This window comes from Aricia agestis, chromosome 15 (assembly GCF_905147365.1).
Source record: "Aricia agestis chromosome 15, ilAriAges1.1, whole genome shotgun sequence".
Taxonomy (NCBI): domain Eukaryota; kingdom Metazoa; phylum Arthropoda; class Insecta; order Lepidoptera; family Lycaenidae; genus Aricia; species Aricia agestis.
The window spans coordinates 11,134,621-11,149,965 of NC_056420.1; the positions used below are offsets into that span (position 1 = coordinate 11,134,621).

The following is a 15,345-nucleotide window of genomic DNA, read 5'->3' on the forward strand; positions in this document are numbered from 1 at the left end:
TCGGGAAAAACCGGCGTATGTAACTCACAGGTAGAAGTATGAGTGAAACTTACAGGAAGGTGTCATGACTCATGAAGTCAATATAAAACTGTCCAATTTTTTTGACGTTTTTTTCTTTTTTGATCATTGAGTGGCACGAAGCATGTGGAAAATACTATATTTCTCCGTGCTACCTGAAACTACATAATAACTAGTTATAGCAAGTGTTTCGCGCCTCCTCTAGCGCTTCGCTTGCGTAATATAATGCATTATCCAAATGCAGCATAAACACGGCTTAAACGGCTTTTCTTAAGCTTGATAATGAATGTCACTATATTATTATATTATGTTCAAAAAAAATATATGAACGGTTTTGTACCCACTGCAAAATTAGCGCGTAGAGACTAACCCTCTTATTAATAAACGCCCTATAAGCTTTGAATAGTTATATAGTGTTTTGTTCCTGTCACACAAGTGAAATTTTTAATTGGATTGAAGAAGACAAAACACTGTATAACTATTCAAAGCTTATAGGGCGTTTATTAATAAGAGGGTAAAAGTTGTTTACAAATCGTAACTTCATCCCGTAGCAATTCATATTTTACTGCTCGAAAAATGAGGACAGGCGAAAAATTTATTTGCGAGGAATACTCTGCCGGGACTTAAAGTTCCTTAAAGCCAAACTTAGAAATAAAAAGGTATCAGACAGACAAACGTATGCTAAACTTTTGATATTCGAAATACACTGTATATTTTGCAAGTATGGATGTGTATTCATGGGGCCCATGTGGAAGTATGTTCCACACTTCCATACTTCCATCCATACTAATATTATACTTAAATGCGATAGTGTGTCTGTCTGCCTGTCTGTTACCTCTTCACGCTTGTACCGCTGAACCGATTTTGCTGAAATTTAGCATGGAGATACCTTGAGTCCAGGGAAAGGACATAGGATAGTTTTTATCCCGGAAAAATGTACGGTTCCAGCGCGATAAACAAATTTTGGCGCAACCGAGTTGCGGGTGTCCTCTAATCTGTATATAAAAAACTCAAAGGTGACTGACTGACATGGTGATCTATCAACGCACAGCCAAAAACACTGGACGGATCGGGCTGAAATTTGGCATGCAGGTAGATGTTTTGACGCAGGCATCCGCTAAGAAAGGATTTTGATCAATTCTACCCCCAAGGAAACGTCGAGAAAAAGTATGTACTCGTAGTAGCATTACTACTTAAATAAGTCGCGTTAAGTTCCGATTAAAAAGTTTAATTATAATGCAACGCGAAAGTTTAAAATGTTATCTAACCCCAAGGGGTCAAAATAAGGGATGAAAGTTTGTATATAATAATACTTGCTAACGCGAGCGAAGCCGCGGGTAAAAGCTCGTAAAAATATAATTACGATTCTAGAGTTCTCAAAATGAAAAACTATTCAACCCCATACATCATAGCCACAGTGTTCAGTTACACAATGAGTTACACGTATTGTCGACATGTCGAGGGCCTGTCGCCGAGATTACATCGCTTTGTCCTTCGACCTTCATGTGTTTGAACTTAGAACGGTGACCCCGAGTGGTTTTGGGGTTAAGTTTTATAGAAAGTGTTTGATATTATAAATAGGAAAGTATGTCTGTCTTCTTCACAGAGACGCAGAATCGATTTTGTCAAAGATTGATCTGGACATACTTAAAACTAGTGACCGACCGAACTTTCGGTTTCGGTTTCGGCCAGTTTCGGCCAAAAAATCTAGTTTCGGCCATAGTTTCGGTTTCGGCCAAAATATAGCCGAAACTTTCGGCCCCGCCGAAACTCATGCTTCGTTTGGTAAACTTCGCAGTTAACTCGCACTGCTTCGCACTTCGCAATGCTTGCTTGCCAGCTTGGCTCAGTTCGCCACATCTATTTAATCGTGATTTGAGATTATGTTTTCGAGATTAGTCCTAAATCAAAAATTAACACTTCATTTTATTTTTATTAAATTGTATAAACTTATTGTTATCGAAATTATATTGAATTTCATTTCTACGACAAACGCAGGCTTATTTAATACACATAACTATTGGCAAATTACGTGCTATTTTAACAATGTTTCCCATATAAACGATTTAGTAAATGCTATGATAAATTGATTATAATATTGTGTATGAACTTTATTGACTTAAGAATTTTGTTTGACTGTGAGACGGTAGGATATATTAGGATATATCTTGCGAGATTTAGTGACGCCTACTGCAAGTTTGCTTAGTAATTTCATTTTGAACTTCAACCACGGTCGTGTCCATGCCTCCCATAAAAATAATATACTGCAATTGATTTTGTTGTCAGTAGTACGTCGTTAATGTCTAAGGGAGGATTTCACCAATCACACAACTTTGTTTTATAAAACCTAGTTATCATTAAACGCGTACCTACGGAGATGTAAATCTCGTTTTGTTTCAAATGGATTTCATAATCTTAATCACGATTAATAAATCAAAGGTTATGTGACGTCACGCGATGATTTTACATGGTTTTATCATTTTGGAGTCTAGTTAAGTTATTTTATCAACAAAAAATCAAGAAACGATACATAAGCTACCCAAACGCATCTATCAAACCTATCATCTTGACATTTTTGCGTCTATGATTTTCGATTTGCCATGACACTACACCTTAATAGCACTTCAACGGCTTTTATGAAGTTTAACTGTACAACATTAGGCATTCTGAAGATAAAAAAAGTTATATTAACAAAATAGCAAAAACGATAAATATGTTCCCCAAACGCATCTGTGAAAACTATCATCTTAACAAGTTTTTCGATCCGTCATTACACTACACTGACAGGACTTAAGTGTGTTTTATGAAGTTAAAATATTGGGCGTTCAGTAGATAAAAATCGGATTTGCTGTGAACGAGTTTAGGTTATGTTGGTGAAATGCAATTGAGTGTTACAAACGTGTTTATAATATGGTTACAACCGGTTTAGTGTGCGCTAAGCGCATTCAATTTCTTTGGTGAAATCGCACCTACTTGGAATCGTATAAAAACGGAATATAGTACAAAAAAAATTCTAGGGAACATATTGGAGTCTAAGATTAAGTAGATAATAATATTTAAGAAATGTCGCAAAAAGTAAAAAAAAATCAATGCGGTACTTTTTCTTTAGTTTAAAAAAGTTGTAAATTTATGTCAAAAATCAATAAATTTCAGTAAATAATCGTAATCTTAAATGTCTTACCAAGTTTCGGTTTCGGTTTCGGTTTCGGCCGAAACTGAGAGTAAGGCCGAAAGTTCGGTTTTGGTTTCTGCTGAAAACCAGTTTCGGTCGGACACTACTTAAAACGATATAATTCTAAGATTAAAAGTATGTCCTGGAAAAGGACATAGAAAAGTTTAATCGACGGATACGAATTTGGAATTCGAATTCGAAAAAACTCAGTTACATTAGAACATGGTGTTCTAACATGTTTTACCAAATATCACCACTTCTTTCTGGTGATTTTAATCTTCAGGTGATTGTAAAAAGAGATACGGGATACCAGAAGCTACTAACGAATCTCTTTATCTAATACCTTCTTATTTCAAAGTTGGCAACTTTGTTTGAACGCGGCAAAATTATCTAATACTTTTTATGTTGACAAATTGAAAAAAGAACAGCTAACAAGACCACTCGAGAAAATGGAACGAAATTAAAAAGTAATAAACATACAAATGAGACGCTTTCAATCATCCCCCCGTCCCCGTCGTCGGCCGCCATGTCACATGAGATTAAAAAGTTTGACGAGCTCTCCCACGGAAATTAGCATTTTATACTCTGCGCGCCATATTCGCATATTTTTATTTTCAGGAACAAGCGTTGTTCATGCCGAAAATGTGCGTGCTGAGATGTTTCTTTTTTTGTCATCGACGTGTCTTCATCATTCCTTCAAGTTGTATATATATAAATTATTCTAACAGATTTTTGAAAATAATATTTTAAACTAATAGCGTTTTCGGCATCTGCACTGCCCCGGGGCAGGGTGGGCTGACAGGATACGGAAACATCCGAAGTTTAAATTAAGAACATAAACAGTTCAGATGCCGAAAACGATATCCTACAGCCTAATAATATTATAAAGGCGAAAGTTTGTTTGGATGTATGGATGTGTGGATGTATGGATGTTTGTTTCTCTTTCACGCAAAAACTACTGAACGGATTTTAATGAAACTTTACAATAATATAGCTTATACATCAGAATAACACATAGGCTACAATTTTAACCAACTTTCAAAATGGGGGAGGTGTTATGCTCGTTTTCTTATGTTCAACGATTACTCCGCCGTTTGTAAACCGATTTTCAAAATTTTTCTTTTGGTATATAGGGTATCATGCCAATTTAGTATTATGTTCACAAAAGTGGTGTTCTGATGAAGGATCCATAAGTAATCGAGGGAACTCCTCAAAATTTATAGGGAAACATGTGGTGACTTCGGTTTCGTGAGAATTATTCTAAGCATATGCTACCAACAAGTAAGATTTTGCACCGAGGTATACCTGGTATACCGTGGTTCGGAAGGTGCTGAGAGAACTCCTGATTCTTTATAGATACAAGTTTGGGAGTTTCGGCGTTGTTTTAAGAACGGAAAGCATATTATGCTACTATGCAAATTACATTCATCGTCATCATCATCACTACCATATTACACTTTGCGTCGTCGATTATGAGCCTATTATGTGTTATTGATACTTTTCATAGTCTTTTAGATCGAGACTCGAGTTTGTCAAGCGATAATTTAAAAAAATCTAATTATAAACCTGAAGAGTATGTTTGCTAGAGCGCGCTAACCTCTGAAAATATAGGTCCGATTTAAAAACTTCTTTCAGTGTTAGATAGCTTATTTATCGAGTAAGGCTATAGGCTGTATTATATGTATCATAGCGTGATAATTCACGCTAAGACTAATACCACCAAAGAAACTCAGGAAAATGTGGGGAAAACGGGGGAAATATTAGAAAGAGTTTATCTCACGAACTACTGGAGCAATTTTTATGACAATATTTGGCACAGATATAGAGTAGACCACGTGAAGGGAGTAGGGACATAAGCTATTTTTATGGGAAAATGTACGGTTTCCGTAAAATTTCTAATTTACGCGGGCGAAGCCGCGCGGGACATCTAGTAATAATATGTATATCGACTCGGTCTACCAAAACAAAATGTGATAACACTTAGGTGTGGGCATATTCCCCGCGTTCCATTTGATGTTAAAAACGATCAAAACGCTCAAAATGCCTCCTATTTTAAGCGTTTTGATCGTTTTTAACATCAAATAGAAAGCGGGGATTGTGTCCCTTGTATATTATAGACTTCACTGGAAAAGTGGCAGCGCTGTGTAGTATAAAGTATTTAATTAAGTAACAGTGTGTTAGTGTAAACACGTCGTTGTCCTTGAAACCATCTAAATATGAGCCCGTCAAAAAAATCCGTCGTCATCTTAATATATTGTGTGCGTGTGTATGTGACTGAACTCCTCCTAAACGACTGGACCAATTTTGATGAAATTTTTTGTGTGTGTTCGTGGAGATTCGAGAATGGTTTAGATTTACAGTTTGGTCTACTGGAAAATGTTTTTTCAATTAATTTCTTATTTATAAGGAGTTGTTGATTTTGGAATGTTTTACATTAGTTCCGGCGGACGGCGCTATCATCGCATTCAATATTATTCTATTTCAATTTTAGTTTGTCCTGACAGATGGTGCTACGATTAATTTGAAAAAAAATTTGTTATTCAATTCATGTGCTGATTAAAATATTAAATAAATAACACATAGGCTACAATTTTAACCGACTTTCAAAATGGGGGAGGTGTTATGTTCGTTTTCTTATATTCAACGATTACTCCGCCGTTTGTTAACCGATTTTCAAAATTTTTCTTTTGGTATATAGGCTATCATCCCAATTTGGTATTATATTCAGAAAAGTGGTGATCTGATGAAGGATCCATAAGTAATCGAGGGAACTCCTCAAAACTTATAGAGAAACATATGGTGACTTCGGTTTCGTGAGAAGTATTCTAAGCATATGCTACCAACAAGTAAGATTTTGCACCGAGATATACCTGGTATACCGTGGTTCGGAAGGTGCTGAGAGAATTCCTGATTCTTTATAGATACAAGTTTGGGAGTTTCGGCGTTGTTTTAAGAACAGAAAGCATATGCTACTATGCAAATTACATTCTTCATCATCATCATCATCATCATCACTACCATATTATACCATTTCATAGTCTTTTAGATCGAGACTCGAGTTTGTCAAGCGATAATTAAAAAAAATCTATATCTACCTAATATTATAAACCTGAAGAGTATGTTTGCTTGAACGCGTCAATCTCAGAAACTACAGGTCCGATTTAAAATCTTATCTCAGTGTTAGATAGATCATTTATCGAGTAAGACTCATCATTTATCGAGAAGGTTATATTATATTATTACTCTAAGACTAATACGACAGAAGAAACTCAGGAAAATGTGGGAAAAACGGGGGAAATATTTTTTATGGGAAAATGTAGCTACGGATTCTGTAAAATTTCTAATTTACGCGGGCGAAGCCGCGCGGGACATCTAGTACCCATATAAGTTTACATCCATATACCATACAAATTACCGATCCGTTATATGGGTATGAAGACGGCATTTTTTTTTGAGTTCCCAACTTTTTTGAGAACATTGTTCTTATAGAAAAAGTTGTTCATTTTGACGGGCTCATTTGACGGACAACTGTATTTACACTAACACACTGTATATTATATTTTATTATTGACACTTAATAATATTATCACTTTGTTTTGTTACACGTATGACGTACTGTTACACCCTGTACAGTGTACCAGTACTTATTAAATTATTACTTATATTGCTAATAAGTATATTTACTATTGTGAACATAACTCTACTTGAATGTAGAATATTTATATAATTTAATTTTTTTTTAATTTATTTATTTATTTAAATCAGGCTACGTAGGCCCATACAATATATACCTTAATGACTAACATACATAAAAATTATATAAACTTAACAACTACACATTATCACGAATTAACGACGACGTGACGCGCGCTTCATTCCGGAGTCTCCCCCGGAACCTTCGGTAAACCACATCAATCGGCCAGAATTCCTCCGCTTCAAAGGTCGGGAGAAGATGTGTCGGTACTCTCACCACTCACACCAACTGAAGTTGGTGTGAGTGGTGAGAGTACCGACTGCAGACGTTCGACCCTCAAGTGGAGGGATGTCTTCTTACTGATGTAGTCCACGACGTCTTCGACCTCCATGGACCAGTGCAGGCGGGATATGTACAGGGGCGTCGCGGGGACCTCGCTCCGCAGACGCAGCTCAGGTACATATGGCGCGGTGCCGCGATGGTTGCGGGCGGCGGGCTTCTTCTTCCTTCTCCCCACCCGTATGAAGCCCTCCTCATCGCACCTCCTGCTCTCGTCCTTGCCAGGTCGAGAAGACTTAGCCTTGCGGTTCTTCGTAGCCTTGCGGCTCTCCGTAGTCTTGCGACTCTCCGAAGCCTTACGGCTCTCATTTTCCCCATTTTTATGCGCCCGCGGAGGAGGCGCGGGGCGACCAGCAACAGTCGCGTAGTTTTGCTGAGTCGCCTGTGGACTCGGCGTCGGCGCAACCGGGAGGGGAGCGCGGGCGGAGGCGGCAGCGGCGGCGTTCGTTGACCGGTCCGATAATGCTGACGGGCTAAACGTGATCGCTTGTGCGCCTCGGCGATGAGTGACGAATGCGGCGTCAGCTGGTGACCTACATAATGAATTATTACTTTTTAGTTGTGATAATTCATTACGTAGATCACTAATGATAGCTTCTGACGCCTGCAATCTACCCCGAACTCCGGTCAGCTCCTCCTTCAGGAACCTGATTTCCTTCAGTAGGCTGACGACGTCGACGTGGTCCAACGTGACGGGCGGCAGCTTGTGCAGCTCTTTAGCCACAAAAGCCGGTACCTCATCTGGATCAGTCTGCTTCAGCAGGGAGATGATGTCCTGCACGCTTCTTTCGGTTCCGTCTCTTCGTCGCGACGGCATGTTCTCGCTCTGGCCGAGCGTCTCATACAGCAGCTGCTTTCCCTTGCAAATCTCCTCACTGGTGAAGGAAGACTTGCAGATCTGCATGATGCTGACCTCGTCCATAGTGTCGATGGCGTGCTGGATAAACGCCAGCAACTCGTTGGCTACGAGCGCCATGGTCACGTGCAGCGGCAACGTGCCGCGCGATTCGCGAAAATATTAATTAAATAATATTTGCGGCGTGTGTAACGTGGAGCACGACCGTTCGCTAGCTCGACACATTATACATTTTTATACATTTTAATATTACGTACTATGTTATATTAAGTCTTCAAAATCTTAACTGGCAACTAAGGTTATCTATTAGTAACCTGCCACAAAAAGACCTTAATACTTTTGCCAGTTTAACGGTCCATTAACGGAATGACAAAATGAACTTTTTAAAATTTTATGCTTTTTAAAACTCCAAATGAGCAAAAAGAGGATTTTTTGCAAGTCGAAAAGCGGGCTCAAGTTAAAATGCACTTTGAATCTGTAAATTTAATGAGTGTTCATTTTACAAGGGGTTGAGCGACAAAATATATTTCAATACGTCACCGACGCCGGGTTTTTAATCATATTTTTCGAATATACTTTTTTAATAATCCTATAATGAAGAAAACTCTTGACGAAAATTGCTGAAAAAAAGTCATATTGTGGTACAGTTCTTCACAATATTATACGCAGTGTCGAGCGTTGTGTTATGTTTATACAGTGTGTAACAAAAATAAGTGATAATACTTTAGGGTGTGTACGTGTTCCTTGTAGAGAGTTCACTGTGAAAGTAGCAGCACTCAAAATTTTTTTCACTATTGTATAGGCAAGGGCCCGAGCGTCACGCTATTCCCATATAAAAGGAAAAAAAATTTGGTCTTTCGGCGCTGCTACTTTCACAGTGAACTCTCTACAAGGAACACGTACACACCCTAAAGTATTATCACTTATTTTTGTTACACACTGTAGAGTGTATTCCGAAGTTTTGGCCTTAGGTATCTAATTGAATCTTAATTTATTATCAGCATTTTTTTTTAATAAAATAAGGGGGCAAACGAGCAAACGGGTCACCTGATGGAAAGCAACTTCCGTCGCCCATGGACACTCGCAGCATCAGAGGAGCTGCAGGTGCGTTGCCGGCCTTTTAAGAGATAGGGGAAGGTAGGGAAGGGAATAGGGGAGGGTAGGGAAAGGAATAGGGTAGGGGATTGGGCCACCGGTAAACTCACTCACTCGGCGAAACACAGCGCAAGCGCTGTTTAACGCCGGTTTTCTGTGAGAACGTGGTATTTCTACGGTCGAGCGGACCCATTCGTGTCGAAGCATAGCTCTCCCACGTTAAAACTACGTCTACGTAAAGATCGTTGTAAAATACCTTCCTATCATTTAGAGTTTTTGATATACCTACTTAAACAAGGTGTTTAAAATACTTTTGAGTTGTACCGGTAGGTATGTAACCTCTTTATTAATTAAACTAGATGTCCCGCGCGGCTTCGCCCGCTTAAATTAGAAATTTTACGGAAACCGTACATTTTCCCATAAAAATAGCTTATGTCCCTACTCTCTTCACGTGGTCTACTCTATATCTGTGCCAAATATTGCCATAAAAATTGCTCCAGTAGTTCGTGAGAGAAACCCTTTCTAATATTTCCCCGTTTTCCCCACATTATCCTGAGTTTCTTTGGTCGTATTAGTCTTAGCGTGAATTATCACGCTAAGATACATATAATATAGCCTTACTCGATAAATAAGCTATCTAACACTGAAAGAAGTTTTTAAATCGGACCTATATTTTCAGAGGTTAGCGCGCTCTAGCAAACCTACTCTTCAGGTTTATAATTAGATTTTTTTAAATTATCGCTTGACAAACTCGAGTCTCGATCTAAAAGACTATGAAAAGTATCAATAACACATAATAGGCTCATAATCGACGACGCAAAGTGTAATATGGTAGTGATGATGATGACGATGAATGTAATTTGCATAGTAGCATAATATGCTTTCCGTTCTTAAAACAACGCCGAAACTCCCAAACTTGTATCTATAAAGAATCAGGAGTTCTCTCAGCACCTTCCGAACCACGGTATACCAGGTATATATCGGTGCAAAATCTTACTTGTTGGTAGCATATGCTTAGAATACTTCTCACGAAACCGAAGTCACCACATATTGTTTCCCTATAAGTTTTGAGGTGTTCCCTCGATTACTTATGGATCCTTCATCAGATCACCACTTTTGTGAATATAATACTAAATTGGCATGATACCCTATATACCAAAAGAAAAATTTTGAAAATCGGTTTACAAACGGCGGAGTAATCATTGAACATAATAAAACGAACATAACACCTCCCCTATTATGAAAGTTGGTTAAAATTGTAGGCTAAGTGTTATTCTGATGTATAAGCTATATTATTGTAAAGTTTCATTAAAATCCGTTCAGTAGTTTTTGCGTGAAAGAGTAACAAACATCCATACATCCATACATCCAAACAAACTTTCGCCTTTATAATATTAGTAGGAAAGTAGGAAGTAGGATATATATTATCAACTAGAACTAGATGGCAGGTTCCGGCAACTCCGTTTTTTTTTTGTTAATCGCGCGGGAATCGTTCATTTTTCCGGGATAACAAATATCTTATCTATAATATGTCCATTCCCAGGGCTCCCAGGTCCATACGAAATTTCAGCAAACTTGGATTAGGCAGTTTGGGCGTGAAGAAGTAACAGACAGACAGACACACTTTCGCATTTATAATATTAGTTTTGATTGCTAGCACAAATATTATGTTAAGTTAAAATTAACAAACTTAATTGCATTTAAATAGAGAAGTAAAAATAATTTTAAATACTTAATAAATAATATGCATATTTTTAATTTCCTAGACTACGTTTGATATTATCAGAGACTAATGGAATCTACTGAACTTCTAAATTCTACTTAAGATTTTATTCTACATAGAGAAAAAATCTGTGTAACCCGCTCATTGTTTTATGTTTATCTAGAGATCGGCTGAACTGATTTCGTTAATTCTTTTTTGTTGTAATTGTTAATGATAAGGAAAAGTTGTCACAAAAGGAAAAAATAATAAAAATTATGTGGAAAATTAGAAAATTTACAAAATATATTGCACCGTCGCGAACAGTAGTATACAAATTAAATTAACTATTATTTCTATATATTACTAGCTGTCCCAGTGAACTTCGTGTCACTTTAAAACCTTTCCTGGACTTCTACGAATATTTTAAGACTAAAATCAGCCCAATCCGTTTTCGAGTTTTAGCGCGACTAACACATTCGTAAATCCATTTTTATATATAAGATTTACTGGCTTTTGGCAATTTAAACTTCATAGATCCGTCGGGCCCTCTAGTATTTGAATATTTATGGTTTACTAATTAGTAATTACTAATTCTATAATATAATATTGTATTATGTACTAGCTAAAAGTGCTAAAAGCTGAGCTTTGTGAGGGCTCGCGTCGTCACACCTTGACTAACTGACGATAACACATCTACATATTACAATACATAAATAAAAATTACTATGTTAAATCAATAGGCGTTATAGTTTTTTAGTAAACTTATGGGCTTGATTTACTATTAATGAACGATGAACCATCGCGGTAAAAATATTATACTCTAAACATGCATATTTTCATAATACGGACGACGAAAAAAGCCTTAAGTAAGGTAAATATGTGTGAAATGATTTGAATACTTATTTAACTTCAAGATAATATTTTGAAATTATTAAAAAGATCTTCGATTACATTAATTTCATGACACTATTTTTCCGAAAACAAAATCATTGCGGGCTATAACACCTTCGTATAAATCAGTGTATGTACCATCGAGGAAATTGATCCTTAGGCAGTTGACAGACCAACTTCATTTGGTCAGATTAAGTCACTTCAATGTTAATTGTGATCTGTCGGCTGGGTTTGATGTAATGCGACCGAACTTTTTTTTTATGAAATAAAGGGGACAAACGAGCAAACGGGTCACCTGATGGAAAGCAACTTCCGTCGCCCATGGACACTCGCAGCATCAGAAGAGCTGGAGGTGCGTTGCCGGTCTTTTAAGAGGGAATAGGGTAATAGGGGAAGGTAGGAAAGGGAAGGGAATAGGGTAGGGGATCGGGCCTCCGGTAAACTCACTCACTCGACGAAACACAGCGCAAGCGCTGTTTCACGCCGGTTTTCTGTGAGAACGTGGTATTTCTCCGGTCGAGCCAGCCCATTCGTGCCGAAGCATGGTTCTCCCACGTATAAAATACATAGGTCCCCCATCTGCCTAGGAATCAACTTCTCTTATAGTACGTTGAACAACTTATGTAAACTGTACAACACTTGCGGCACTTTTAAAACCGACTCACGATATTTGTAATCAAAAAACAAATTATTTTAAGCATCATTAAAATTCGTCAAATTTACACAAAAATTTTTAAAACTTTTACAACCAAAACAATTAACATCAGCTGTTCTATTTCTTCCGTTTCTTTAAAGTAAAATTGTATAAGTACGCACCTTTACTTTCTCGATCGTCGGTCGTCACAAAACGCGTGTGCCCGTAAGGCCGAGTCCACACTGAATGCCGGTAATCCGCCCAGCGCGTTGGGCGGGGCTTGAGCTGGGCGGGGCGAATACTGGCAAATCATGGTGAGGCTACTCAACTAAAAATTATAATGGTCAACTCACGGATTGTGTCTTGATGTCTTGGTAACTTAAGAAGGCTGTGTCTTATAGTATGTAGGTGGATAAGAGAAATGTATAAGATGGTCGAAATATTATCTGTAGAAACGTCTCGATGTCATAAGGCTGTTCTGATATATATTATGCAGTGATTTAGTAAAAGAAAAAATATTTTGTAGTACGCGTGGTAACTCAAATACATATAATCTTTCATACCTATAAATTAAGAACAAATCAAGAAACCGGCCAAGTGCGTGTCGGGCCACGCGCAATATAGGGTTACGTAGTACCGCTAGTTTTTTTTTTAATTTTTGTATGGTCAATGAATGTACATTTTTAACGTGTTTAACACTACTAACAACATCATCTCAGTCACTTTCAAAGGAATTTGAACGAAAAGTTCCTTTATACTTCGCCGAATACATTTTTTTTAGTTGATCGACTATTACTCAATAACTAATGAAGTCTTCTTAGCCGTGACGGTTTTCCTTTTATATTTAAATAGTAGTAGTAGAGTAGGAAATATGCTGTATTCAGCATATTTCCTACTCCCGTGAATTTTTCACATTTCCAGAAGCCACAGTTTAGCTGGTAGAAGGTCGTTAGAGCAGTGTCCTCTAACGACTTTTTCCACTTTAAAACTTAATATTTCACAAACGGATCCCTAAATCGGAAAATGATCTATAAATACTCATAATATTTTTTAAAAACCTATCCAACGATACCCCACACGATGGGGTGAACGCGAAACAAAAATTCATCCCCGCTTGATGTGTAGGGTTTAGGGAAAGTACTATAAAATTATTATTTTTTAAGATTTCACTGTGACCACAGCGCGCTGTGAGCTATTTTTCCGCTCACTGAGCGTTTTCGATGTTTTCGGTCTTTAAACGTAACATAATACTATAAAGTGAACTCTCTACAAGGAACACATACACACCCTAAAGTATTATCACTTATTTTTGTTACACACTGTATAAGAAGAAGATGGATCGACCTCAGTTGTAGACTGTAGTACGAGCATATGAATTATTATATCTAGCGACTTATTTATCATACAGTAGACCGAAGGGAAGGAGTCGGATCTCGGAAGGACATAGGGTACTCAGCGTTCGCGAAGAAAGTGCGGTGCCTGCGAAACATGGCGAAACTCCCTATTTAGCCCTTAGGTATGCGGGCGAAGCCTACTTGTATCTATTATAACAGTGTCTTTTATAACAGAATCTTTAATAATTTGTTTTCTATATTATGATAACTTGTTGTTGCCCGCGACTCGCCGCGTGGACTTCAGTTTACAGTTAAAACTTTGACCCCCGCTGCCCGCAGTATCCCCCCTAATAACCTTTTTTTCTAGAAAGAAGCCTGTTTTTTCTCAGGCTCTAGAGTCTAGACCCGTGGTCGTCAAATTGCGGCCCGTGAGCGATATTTGTGTGACCCGCCATACAGTACCTAAATAATTATATGTCCATATGTCTCTGTGTGTCTGTTTGTGGCATCGTAGCATGTAAAATGGAGCTGGTTGGATCTAGTTTTTGTTTGAAATCTGACATGATGTAAGGTGTTCTTAGTTCATCATCATCAGACCATTCAGTGCTGGAAAATTGGGGCTTTTCTGTTTTATGAACGTCTATATAGTAGAATAGTTGACCATTCAAATTATGTTGAATGGTCAACTATAACACTACTCACATTGGTTAAAATTACGCCATACTTAACGATAAACATTGATGTTTAGACAAAAATGTCATAAGTACCTACTTAATAATCATTCATAATTATTAATAAGTTAATAACCTAATCCAGTTGTTTTAAATTGTGAAGCATTTCACTCATAGGGCTTGATTCAGCGTTGCCAGACGTCCCGATTTTGGCTGGACGTCCCGATTTTTTCATCAAAATTAAATGCCCGCGCGGGACAGGCTCAGTCCCGCTTTTCAGGGAAAGCCCGAACCTACGTGCAGCGTGCTGAGAAAGAAAGGTGCGTAATGAAGATAGGAGTGTGGGAGGTAGAGGGGTGGATTTTCTTTGGGTACTTTAGCTATCTTTTGTCAAGTAAACGTTATTCTAACGCAAACAAAAAGATAAAAAATTCAAAACAACTTTTGATTTCATACCTTTTTTTTTACATTAATGTCCCGCTTTTGACTGAAGAATCCCGCTTTTTTTTCTCAAAAAGTTCCAAAGACCCGACTTGGTACAAAAAAATCTGGCACGCGCTGGCTTGATTAGACCTACCGAGTAGAGTCAACTCAGGGCCCCCGCAAGGGCTACTGAGTACTGGCGCCTGTGTGCGAAAAGGATTTTGGCGCCCACAGCTGACCTTCATTATACTTGTTTAACGGAGGTTAGTGTTGGCGCCCCTAGGCATTTAGAATTATCTTTTTTATTGATAGTAGACCAGGTACTTTAAATAAACCAAAGCACTAAACTTCAAACTAAGTAGTTTAAAGTTTAGTTCTTTGCTTAAATTAATTATATGGCATGCTAATAAAATTTCGTGTGTACCTACATTATACCTAATACTATTCAATTTCTGGGAGCACGGCAGTGCTCCAGCCAAGCTTTTTAGCAAAGGCACGGCCGTACCATACTTTTCT

General features: G+C 37.8%; 1 protein-coding gene across 1 annotated transcript in view; it reads right to left on the minus strand.

The window, feature by feature from the left end:
• Positions 1 to 12,637, minus strand: part of LOC121734282 — a 38,660-nt gene extending 26,023 nt beyond the window's left edge. Inside the window, exon 1 of the mRNA XM_042124778.1 lies at positions 12,584 to 12,637. The gene's annotated coding sequence lies outside the window, so the exon portion shown is untranslated. The remainder of the gene's footprint in view (positions 1 to 12,583) is intronic.
• Positions 12,638 to 15,345: the final 2,708 nt, after the last annotated feature.